Source organism: Puma concolor, chromosome D1 (assembly GCF_028749965.1).
Source record: "Puma concolor isolate L17-30 chromosome D1, mPumCon1.1.hap2, whole genome shotgun sequence".
NCBI lineage: Eukaryota > Metazoa > Chordata > Mammalia > Carnivora > Felidae > Puma > Puma concolor.
Genome location: NC_141676.1, coordinates 20,977,174 through 20,989,723, shown reverse-complemented (window position 1 = coordinate 20,989,723; position 12,550 = coordinate 20,977,174). Strand labels below are relative to the sequence as shown.

Below are 12,550 nucleotides of genomic sequence, written 5' to 3'. Positions count from 1 at the left end.
AATTTAGGGAGAAGCTGCAGCTGTATGTTAGGCTCCCCAAAATAATCTTTGGGAATGACTAATGTATCCCACAGTGAATCTGTTAAAGTTTGTTCTCATGGCGTAAACAGTTCCGTGTAAACCATAATGTTTAGCTAACCTCTTAGGTAGAAATCTAAATCATCAAAGTGTAAAGTTTTGAAGCACAAGTCCAGAGGGAGTTGTATTGATCAGTATCCTGTTGTAGTCTGTACAGTTACTTAACCGTAACAAGTTTGATTTGACTGCCTCTTCTTTACCACACACACCAACACCTAAAGCTGGAAAGATGTGGTCAACAGCAGTTGATTAGTCATACATACCCTCGTGGTTTCAGATATCAAGGCCACATATAATACTGAATCTTTATTTCTGGCCTTACACCATATAGTCAACACCAACTGAATATCCACCATGTACCCAAGGCTAGTATAAGTATTTCATCTCTGCATTTTATCTCTACAACACCCCTACGCATGTAGGAAAATACCAGGGATTTCCTCTTTTTAAAAAAATAGATGTGGAGAGTAAGCAAATACCAGGGATTTCCACATGTGGAAATGGGGCTTAAGTTCCCATAGTAAGAGGTAGGGCTAGAACTTAAAGCTCTTCCAATACCACATGTGTTGCCTTCCATTAATGTCAGTAGGTGGCACCAAGTTGGTTTGGACTTTTAAATACAAATTCAGTTGTAGCATCTTTGAATTTTAGAGCTGTAATGGGTCTCAGAGATCTCAGTGCACCACAGGAAAATTAATGACATGGTTCTTTTGAAGTAGAAAAATAGGACAAAATATAGCATAAAGCAATTGTGGGTCACAATTGAACTAATGCTAATTACACACAGCATTCTTTTAAGGATCAGGGAGCTTATTGTTATTTAAATTGAGTAGTGGTGTTATTGCCAACATGAAAATGATATCTGCTATTAGAAAGATGTCCTACAATTAAAATGCTCTTCCCTGACGTACTGTGTTACAGAAGTCAAGCATTGCTGACTTCACCAATCTGTGGATATCAATGCCTTCACGTTAATGTAAAGCCTGTGTTGAACTACTCTTATCCTGCTTCCTTAGTCATCTGTAAAAACAGTCCTCCCAACTATTCACACTTTTACTCAGGGCATGTCTGAAATATTTCTCATGGACAAATCAGAATTGTCCAGATATTTCACTGAGCACTCTTTCCCACTATTTATTCTTGAGTTTCACCATATCCACCTGCCACGTTTCTCAGATATGCCTCGGTCCTTCCTATCTCTCTAGGACCACCTCACTTCTGTCCCATCACAGAGTACAACAGCGCAAGGGTGACTCTGTTAGTCCATGATGTCCCCTGGCCACCACGTGGTGGTGTGTGGTCATAGAGGAAGAAACCTCTTTTGTTTTTGTTTTTGTTTTTTTCAGATTTTACTCTTGTAGAATGATTTGAGTGGTGCTAATTCTTTAACTTTGCCATAAAGCAGAGCTTATAACTATTACATTTATTTTGTTTCTTCTTGAGAGGGCATATGCTCTTTTTCTTTTTATAGTCAAAAGTAAAAAAGAAAGGATCTTTCTAAATTCAGGTTTCTGCCATTCTTTTTATAGATCTCTTAACTCTACTTTTTGTTTAGTATTTATTTGTGAGAGTGCAAGCAGGGAAGGGGCAGAGAGAGGGGACAGGGGATCCAAAGCAGGCTCTGTGCTGACAGGCTACAGAAGCCAGCCCAATGTGGGGCTTGAACTCACAAACTGTGAGATCATGACCTGAACTGAAGTCAGATACTCATCCGAATAAGCCACCCAGCTGCCCCACTCTGCTATCTTTTTGTAACTGAGGTATAATTATACAGAGAGTAAAATCCCCCTTTTGGTGCATAGTTCTGTGAGTTCTGAAAAGTACATACAGTTATGAACACATGATCACAATCAAGATATAGAACAATCCCATCATCTCCAAACATTCCTTTGTGCCCATTCACTCCACCTTCTGTCTCTGCCAGCTATTCATCTGTGTGTCTCCCTTTATTTGGGCTTCTTGAGAATGTCCTATAAATAAGCAACCTGGCCCATTCATTTTTATTTATGACTAGGATGGACCAGGACTCCATTTTCCCGGGATTATTTCAGTTTATGCATAATTATCAATAGCACCCCATTTCATTCTCAAAAGTGTCCTAGTCTGGATAATAAATTAAAAGATTCTGCTACTTATAGTAACAACACACACACAAACACACACATATACACACACACCCGTTTCCAGAGAGGACTGGTTTAAGGCTGCATGTGGAAAAAAAAAATCTCCATGTTCTGCCCAACTGTCTCCTCAATCTCTCTACTCACCCAGGAAAACAAAGGAAACACAAACACAATTTACCAAGTTTAGATCTTTAAATTTTGAATACAGTTATTTTTCCCAAATGGACATTCATGTGCATGACCCACTGGCCTTGGGATATTCAAAATTTTACATGGAATAAAAATAAGATGAACTGTGATTTACATAGAAGTCCCATTGGTTTAGCTGCATTTTTTTTTCTTACTGTAAAAAAACACATAAATGCATCCCAACTTGTAAGTTAAAAAATGCTTTAGGGACACCTGGATGGCTCAGTCGGTTAAGTGGCCCACTTCAGCTCAGGTCATGATCTCACGGTTTCTAAGTTCCAGCCCTGCATCTGGCTCTGTGCTGACAGCTTAGAGCCTGGAGCCTCCTTCAGATTCTGTGTCTCCCTCTCTCTTTGGCCCTCCCCTGCTCATGCTCTGTCTCTCTGTCTCTCTCTCTCTCTCAAAAATAAATAAAAAGATTAAAATAAAAAAAATAAAAATAAAAATTGCTTTACTATGCTAATGGTCCTAGTGTTTATTTAATTAATTATTAATATATAAAGAAACATGTCACCAGAACTGTCTCTATCCAGACAGGTCAAGTATTTTTGGACTGTGACAGAGACGATCCAAGAATCAAAATGGGCATGGAGGGGACTGGCCTTTCTCATACCTGCGATGCATTCTAATTTGAAACATTTGTGTGCCATTGCTGGAAAGAAGGCAAACTTTTTTTTTTTTTTAACATTTTCTTTAATGTTTATCTTTGAGAGAGAGAGAGAGAGAGAGAGAGAGAGAGAGAGAGAGAGAGAATGAGCAGGGGAGGGGCAGAGAGAGAGGGAGACACAGAATCTGAAACAGACTCCATGCTGTCAGCATAGAGCCCAACGTGGGGCTCAAACCCACAGACTGTGAGATCATGACCAGAGCCGAAGTCGGGCGCTCAACCAACTGAGCCACCCAAGTACCCCAAGAAGGCAAACTTTTCATGAAAGCCAACCTGATTTGAATTTTAAATCTGTGAGGTCCTTTCTCAGCTTATGTTTCCTGATCTGTCAAATAGGGATAATAACTAAAAAAGCTGTTAGAATAAAATGAGATAACACATTAATAGCAGTGTCCAGCACATACCAGGAGTTGAGGGGAAAAAAAGGGTAGCTATTATTAAATGAAACCAGAGTGTTTATTAGTCACTTTCTAGAGTTTATTAGTGCTTAGGGTAATACAGGCAGAAATGGTCCATTGAATAAGACTTGGTGAAACACAGCAATTAAATTTTTATTTTTGTCTAATAGAAGTGAACTATTTTAAGTTTCTCCTTCCTTTGAGAAACATACAAAGCGGAGCATGAAATCACCCTGGTCATGCACCGTGTCAGAGGCTGCCACAGCTCACCAAAGGAGCATCCTTAATACTGTCCAGGCTGGGGACAAGAACATAGTGGAGGCCCACATACCACACATCTCAGTGTTTAAACGTTATAAACCAAGCTGACAACCTGCCAAGTAAAATATATTCTAGCTTCCTGCATTATCAAGTACATTCATAAAAACATGGAAAGGTAGGTTTGAATTTAGACTTCTGGAATTCCTCAGAGTTTCATGCTAGAAACACATGGGAAGACCTAGGCCCAGGCCCTCATCCCTCTACCATCGCCTCCCCCTTTCCAGCCGGCCCAAGCTTCATCCTGCACTACAAGAGGCATCATGCACACCCATTTCTGCTCATGCAAGTTTTGTCCAAATGCCTCACAAATGGCCAGTACTTGGCTATGCCTGACACCTAAGGATGTGTAGATGGGACCTTTGGAAGGTGAACTCAGAGAAGAGCAACCAAGCTGCACCTGGAAATAATTACAAGGATTTGTTTCCTGAGAACTCCGACTTCCCAGGCACCCATGGATCTTGGCCCTTTAGTCTCATTTCCCAGAGCGGGTGGTGCAACTGGAGGAAATCCTGAGACTATCTGTCTAAAAGGCCTGGCCCAGGAGCACTTGGGTGGCTCAGTTGGTTAAGTCTCTGACTCTTGGTTTTGGCTCAGGTCATATCTCACAATTCTTGAGTTCAAGACCCATGTTGGGCTCTGTGCTGACAGAGCAGAGCCTCCTTGGGATTTTCTTTCCCTCTCTCTCCACCCCTCCACGCCCCCCCCCCTTGCTCATTCTCTCTGCCTCAAAAATAAATAAACAAATATTTAAAAAATAAGAAGAAGAATAAAAGGCCTGGCCCAGAGCAGGAGACTCCCTTGCTCAGGGACTAAATGCAGAACTCATCTTTTTTCTTCCTGTGTGATTCCATATCAAAGACCCCTTAGGACTTAGGTCCAGCTATTTAAGGAATGTGGCAAGGGGTAAAGCATGCCATTTCTAGGTCTGGTCCTTAAAGATTTTCATGAAATCCTCCCATTGTCTGTCTTCATTCATCAGCTGATCAGATGCAGAGGACCAGCAGAACATTCTGGCAGTCTAAGGAATGGCCTACCCATGAGAAGGAGCCTGAGTCTCTAAGTATCAGCATAAAGAAAACGCCTCCCCATCTTTAATAAAGAGTTTTTGTGTTGAGCCATTGTGACTGTGTGTGCGTATGTGTCTGCGTTAGTAGCCAGCATACTCTGCCCAACATACTCACTATCCTTGAGATTTTTTCTGGATGTATTTCTTATGTAAATGCTCCGATACACTTCTAATTCTGTATCCCTTCAATAAACACACAAAAGAACTTTCAGCATGTGAATAGATACATGAATGAATAAACAGGGGAACACAAAGTGAATTAATTAACAATTAAGTATCCAGATGCTTCCCCTGATAGGCTAATGCCAAATTCAAACATATATTGCTCAAACTAAAAAATTGAGCCATTTAGCCTTTGCCTCAAACATTTCTTCCTATGTCTTTCCTATTTTCAGATTCATAGTTGACCATCATGCTACAAACAGTAACACGAATACAACCGCTACTTTTCAGGTAACTGTCCTGGTTACTTGTTTGAATATGTCCCCTTCTCTTTATCCACATGATTGAGAAGGGACCAGCCATGATTTTCCAGCATGACAGACTCTGATATAATTTCTGGACAACAGGAAGACAATAGACACTCTAGATGGGATCAAGCAAAAGTCTTCCCTGAAAATTTAAAACTGAAGGAATAGGAGAGTATCAGTCTGGCTGAGTGGTGAAATCATAAACCTAGCCATGTTTGATGGCAGTTATACCCCACCAGGTACACTGGGAAACCTGGTAAGAAAGAGAAATGAAAACAACAACAGATGTACAAAGAGAAGCAGAGATCAAAGATCCAGAAGAGGATTTCCTCGGGTCCCTGTCATGTTACAGTCCTTGGCTTCTATCTCTTTCTGATGTCCATTGTTATCCCTGTCCTGTAGGTCCATGAAAACAATTTATTACTTTTATAGAAAAGAGCTCTTTTGAATAACTTAAATACATACAGTTTGTGTTACCAGCAATCATTATAGACCTAAAAACAGGCAAAATTATGAGGCATCTGAAGGGACAATACCCCAAATTCCTGACTCCTTTATTTTCTATAGCCATCTTGACCACCAACTTTCATGTCACCTTGAAATTATTCAAAGCACTAAGCTCCTTTTGTCAAACACAAAAAAGGCAAGCTCTCCATCTTTGAAGTGATACTGCCTTTACCATTAGAAAAAAAATTGCATCTATTAAAGACTTTTTTTTTCCAACATAGCAACACAATAAAAGAGTGTCTTTGTAGTGAAAAATAATATAGAAAGATAATTAAATCTCAGGGGCATTTTTTTTGGTCTAATGCAGTTTTGCTCAGAAGGAAAAAATAAGCATCAAGGCAGCCCCCAAAGACACACCAATGCGCCATTGTCACTGACATGAAGTTGAGGAATGAAAATTCTGTGCTTGATTTGTTCTTTCTTTTCAAGAAAAAGAGGCTTAATATTCATTGGGGAGAGAGAGTAGGAAAAAAAAAAAAAACACCTCACTGTTATTTTCAAGGGGTTGAAATGCTTGTTCTCACCATCAAAGGTGTTCATTTTTGCAGGGATGGTTGCTAAGAAGCTGGCCAACTTGACTTAATATTTTGAATGTTTATAAAATTGAAGAGTGGCACCATTGGCAAAGGCCCTTATTGGCAGGACGGAGCCAATTAGTCGGGGCTGTGAGAGTGACTGCACACAGCTGATTTCACTGAGGGGGCAAATGCATGATGATGTATGCTGCTGGAGCCTTCTAAACAGCTGGTATTTGGGTCTCAGATAAAGGAATGACATACTCTTCCTATTTTAGGGCATTCTGAGTGTTCAACTTTAGGCTTTTGAAAATACATAAATAAAGGGAGCATTCTCAGGCGATTCTAGTATGTTCCCTACTTTTTCTTGGATAAAATAAAAGACAGAATCAGCTCTCCTTGAGGCTAGAGATTGAGTGGCCTGGCACTGTGTCCCCATTTCATTCACCACAACTGTGCAGTTCAACCTAAATTGTCCTTTTAATTTTCTTCCTCTCATATATTCCTATGCATCATTTTCTAAAGACAATGTTCATCATCTACACATATAGGGATAATAATTTTTAGAAAGCAGAGCAAAATTGTCTAAGGCAAACGATCCAATGAGTAAGGAAAATGAAACAGAAACTCTCCACGATATGCAAAGAGAAGTTCACTGATTCCCCCTGTCTTTTTTGATTCTCTCTCTTACTACTTTTCATCTATATCCCCTAATCTTTATTAGAAAAAAAAAATGTGTCATCATGGAATGTATGATTAGTGAGTATTACTACTTGGGTTCTCTGCAAAACAGACTCTGAAGAGCCATATATATACACATACATATATATATATATATATATATATATATATATATATATATATGTATGTGTATATATATATAATTTTTTTTTTCTGAGAGTGAAAACAGAGGAGGGGCAGAGACAGGGGACAGAGGATCTGAAGTGGGCTCTGTGAGTGTAGGGCTTGAACTCAAACTATGAGATCATAACCTGAGCCAAAGTCAGATGCTCAACTAATTGAGCCACCCACGTGCCCCCCCTGGACTCTGAGAGGTTTAAAATGTAGGAAGTTCTTTCAGGAGTGGGCTTGGGAAAATCTGCAGAAGGGGAGGAAGCAGAATTTGACAGAAGAACTTGGGCTGCCATGCAGCCTCAGTGGTAGCTGTAGGTCACTCTATGGGGAGCTCTGAAGCATGAATGACGCTTCAGAGTTGTTCTCAGTGGAGCGATGGTGTCCGGCTTTTATACTCCCATGTAAAGCAGTCATGGATATTGGCATCCCAGGAAGGGGCACAGAGGATCAGGCAGGGTGGGGTCTCTTCAGTAGAGGCAATCTCTGAAATGGGCCAGTAGTCAAAGTTCTCTTCCCACTGCATTCTTAGCAGCTGGGAGAAAAAATCATCATTCCTGACACGAAGTCCAGGCAGGACAGCACAACATCCTTTATATTAATTGGAATAATAATTTTTCATTACCTAGCAATGGACTGCATGAGCAGTATAGGTAGCTATCAGTCTATTATTTACTTGTAACATAGTCTATGTCCAACACTGCAAGAGATACAGTGGAGTGAAAACCTAACTGGTACAGGATATTTTGTTTGAGACTTAAATTTACTCATGTGGCACTACCAAAGTACAAGGCATGAAGCTACAAAGTGATGGCTGAAGGGAAAGAAACTTGGAACCACAGGCTCAGGGAGAAGATGGTGACGAATATTAATGAAATCAACAGGAATGAGAGCTTGGCTATGGTTGCATCTTTGAAAGCAGAATTATGTTCAAACATGCAGGTGGGAATAGGGCTGTTGGTGCCAAAAGAGAGAAGACTGTGCACACCATGGATGAAGGAGGCAGAGGATATACTAATCAACAGGGAGACAGCAAGGATGTTTTGCACTAGAAGGAGGCAGGTTTGAAAAGATAAAAAGGTATCACATGACAGATTGCCTTGCGTGCCAGGTTGAAGAGACTGGACATCATTCAAAAAAAAAAAAAAAAAGCAGAACTATTATCTCATTATGGATGTCAGACTTTTAAAAATTAAACTCGCAGAGGGATATGGAATAAATAAGTGCAGAAGATGAGAATGCAAATCACCTATATCCTAACTGATAGAGACAAATAATAAACATAAATGGAAAAACAACAAAAAACATAATTATATAAGTATAATAATTTCAGAAAACTGTATGTTTTAGAAAGAAAATGTACAGGGTAATTTTATGGGTATTTCCTGGGTCAGAGGTGGTAGATAGGGTTATTTAGAGCCTGAACAAATAGTGGTATTGTAAATGATAGGAAATATGTCTAGTGTCTTATTTATTTACTTATTAAATCTTTATTTTTTTTATTTTTTTTTAACGTTTATTTATTTTTGGGACAGAGAGAGACAGAGCATGAACAGGGGAGGGGCAGAGAGAGAGGGAGACACAGAATCTGAAACAGGCTCCAGGCTCTGAGCGGTCAGTACAGAGCCCAACACGGGGCTCGAACTCACGGACCGTGAGATCATGACCTGAGGTGAAGTCGGCCGCTCAACCGACTGAGCCACCCAGGCGCCCCTATTAAATCTTTATTTTTGAGAGAGAGAGAGACAGAATGTGAGCAGGGGGTGGGGAGAGAGAGAAAGAGGCACAGAATCTGAAGCAGGCTCTGAGATGTCAGCACAGAGCCCCACGTGGGGCTGGAACTCACAAACTGCAAGATCATGACCTGAGCCAAAGTCAGAAGCTTAACCAACTGACACACCTAGGAGCCCTATTTAATTTTTTTTTAATAGACTATGATTTTTTTTTAAAGTTTATTTATTTATTTTGAGAGAGAGAGTGAAAGAGCAGGAGCAGGGGAGGGCCAGAGAGAGAGGGAGAGAGAATCCCAAGTGGGCTCTACCCTGTCAGGGCAGAGCCCTATGTGGGGCTTGACTCAGGAACCAAGAGATCATGACCTAAGCCGAAACCAAGAGTTGGATGCTTGACCAACTCAGTCACCCAGGTGCCCCTAGTGTTTTATTTTTTTAATGTGCTATTACTTACTAGCTGTGTGCTCTTGGCTAATCTGTGACTCAGTTTTCTCATCAATCTTATATAAGTCTACTGCTATGATAAATGAGTAAATGTACAAAAGTTTCCTCAACTGGTGAACAGAGTAAGAATGCAATAAATGTTAATTCATTATTAACTATTATTCATATTGCTGAGAATGAGGGTTTCACATTTTCTCATCTTCTCTTTCCTATGCAGAAGCAGCATAAAATCAAATTTACCCAGAATGTTTCCTGCAGGTAAATTTTCCCTCTTGAAATGATTCTCCATAACCTGGATGCAAGTGGACCACCCCTCACTCAATAACTACTTATTAAACGGCCACTATCTGCTAGGCGTTGGCTTCCTTAAGGTGAATTTATTTCAGAAATTACTAAATGAAATTTCTTGAGTTTGTTTTGTTTCTCTGTAAACCCACACACTGGTTTATCAGCCTGCAGGAGGAGGAGGAGAAAGATAGCCTCGGGGGCTCTGTCAGTTGGGCCCAGCCCAGACATCAAAGAATATTATGAATGTGTAAAATTGCCTTTGGCAAATACTATTTACAGACCCTCCAGCACAGTTATGCTGAAATGATAAGAAATGTCACCACAGCCTGCTGCACTGAATAATAAACATTTCCTGCCTTCAATATCAACTATCCACTTATCCAGAACCTGGAATGGCTTGCAATCACAATAAAGGAAGAAGGCAATGGTTTCTATTTTCTTCTCATTAATATGCTGCAGTTCTCCCAATTAATTAAATCAGTAGTATAGCCAGGAGTAGAACCTAGTGAGATTATCTATGTTATGCACGTGAAATATAGTTTATCCATTTTAATTAAATAAGTTCTAAATATAACCACTTTTAATTCTTCTATACCCTAAAACTAATTAAAAATGCAATTAGTTAACATTTCTCAGTGACATCATTAAAACATTGTTCATACAAAAATGCAAATATCCCTATAGTATGCTGCATGTTTACTTGTATCCCTCTGAGATGCTGGTGACCAGGGGATTACAACTTTGCATGAATAAGAACCTTGGGCAAGATTTTTTTTTTCCTCTGAAATTTCTCTCCATGTGTTATCATGTCTTCTCTTGGTATCATCTTGGTCTGTTCCAGTCACTGGTTATGGCTTTGAAATACATTAAATATCATCTTCCTGGTTGCATTGTTTCAGATTTTATGTAGGGCTGATATGAATACCTTTATCCCTGTTCTTTTCTTCCTTACATAGCATATATTTAAGGCCCTCTCCACGTATCAAAAGGTCTTCCATGGTTAAGAAATACTAAAAAAAGTCTAAAGCAACATCTAAGTCAATACATGTCCTTTAGTGGAGGAAATGGGACAAAAGGGAAAGGTAAAAATAAAAATAGTTGTTGACACTTATTAAGGACTCTACAGAGATTATCTTACTGTTTCCTCGAGATAACCCTATTTTTATCATTCACACATAACAGGAAAAGAAACTGAGATTCAGATCATATGATCAGTACCACCAAGCTCATGGACTTACCATGAACCAGCTGGATGATTCTTTCAATGTCGAACTGATCAGAACATGGTCACATCTAGAGATGGAGCCTTCAGAATCCCATAGGAGTTCTCTGCCATTCTTCTTCGGATCTCTATTTTTAGCCCGGTAAAATTCTGCACAATGATTAAAAAAAATAATTATTTCAAATAATGAAGTTATTTTTCTAATCAAGAAGAGCCTCATAAAAATATGGAGATGATAGCCAATCAAATATACTCTGACTTAGGGCTTAGTCAGCCAGGTTAACCTATGCGCTAGATTCTAAGGCATACACAGAAGATCTGGGCAAGGGCTATCATTTCAAGGAATTTAGGGTTTAGGAGGTGAAAAAAACATGAATATGTGAAAAGAGGGATCATTTTGTTTTTAAAGATTAGATTGAGAACAGTAGTTTTTTTTTTTTTTTTTTTTTTTTTTTTTTTTGTCCCAATGCCTTTTATGACCTTGTCTCAATAGCTGGAAATCATCACTTCCACTTTATTCTATTTATCAAAAGCAACTCACTAGATCCAAGAAAGAATATGTTCTGCTTCTTCAAATGGAGATATCAAAGAATTTGTGTACATATTTTAAAATCACCATGCCTATAAATGCTAATTTATAGGTTAGTAGATCGGGAGGGATCCTTAGATGATTTTTTGGAGATCTAAAGCCATTTCATCTCATCACTCTTTGTTTTATGACACCACTTTTCTTAATGCTTATTTATTTATTTGTGTGTGTGTGTGTGTGTGTGTGTGTGAGAGAGAGAGAGAGAGAGAGAATGCAAGCGAGGGGCAGAGAGAGAGAGAAAGAGAGTCTCAAGCAGGGTCCATGCTGTCAGCACATAGCCCAACTTGTAGCTCAAACTCCCTAACTGTGAGATCATGACCTGAGCCGAAATCAAGAGGCAGATGCTCAACCAATTGAGCCACCCAGGTGCCCCTTAGAATGCCACTTTTAATGGCTCTCCTTAAACTGAGATGTTCCCTACCTCTTCATATCACTTCCTCTCTACCTTGTGATATTGTTAATTTCCTTGAGTACTGACAACATCTCCTTGTTTTTTCTGGCTTACCTCCCATTGTAGTGTCTGCTATATTCATTTATTCAATAATTATATTGAATATATATATATATATATATACATTTTTTGTCAAGAAATTTATTAACCTTTACAAATACTATTTTTCATTAATTCATAAAAATGATTTATGATTAAATCTGTAATAAAACCATAAAACACTCATCAGTGCATTCAATAAGACCAGTTTCATCCATAGAACATAACCACTTTAAAACAGCAGTTTTCATTCACGCCCTGCAAGGCTGTCAAATGAAAAGTAGTCCTTATTATTGTAATCTAAGAAATCCATTTCACTTCATGTTATGTGTTAAGACTAATGGATGAATCCTCTAGGAAGATTCTACCCCTTTTCAATCCCTCTCAAACAAGTTTCACAATGGGAAAATATCTGTGAACAGAGAAATCAAATATATGTATTTAATACTATATGTACACATATAGACGCATGCATGTGTGTGTGTGTGTGTGTGTGTGTGTGTGTGTGTGTGTGTATATTTTTTTTTTTTCCTGCAGCTTATAGTCTACCAGGGAGTAAGAACAATAAAATTTGTAATAGCTCACCAGCTGAGCACATATT

General features: G+C 39.1%; 1 long non-coding RNA gene across 2 annotated transcripts in view; it reads left to right on the top strand.

The window, feature by feature from the left end:
• LOC147576544 (uncharacterized) overlaps positions 1-11,040 on the top strand; it is a 52,070-nt gene extending 41,030 nt beyond the window's left edge. For both annotated transcript variants that reach the window (XR_015241421.1, XR_015241422.1), the window contains exons 3-4: positions 9,578-9,618; positions 10,831-11,040. This is a non-coding gene — a long non-coding RNA (uncharacterized LOC147576544). The remainder of the gene's footprint in view (positions 1-9,577; positions 9,619-10,830) is intronic.
• The last annotated feature ends 1,510 nt before the right edge of the window (positions 11,041-12,550 follow it).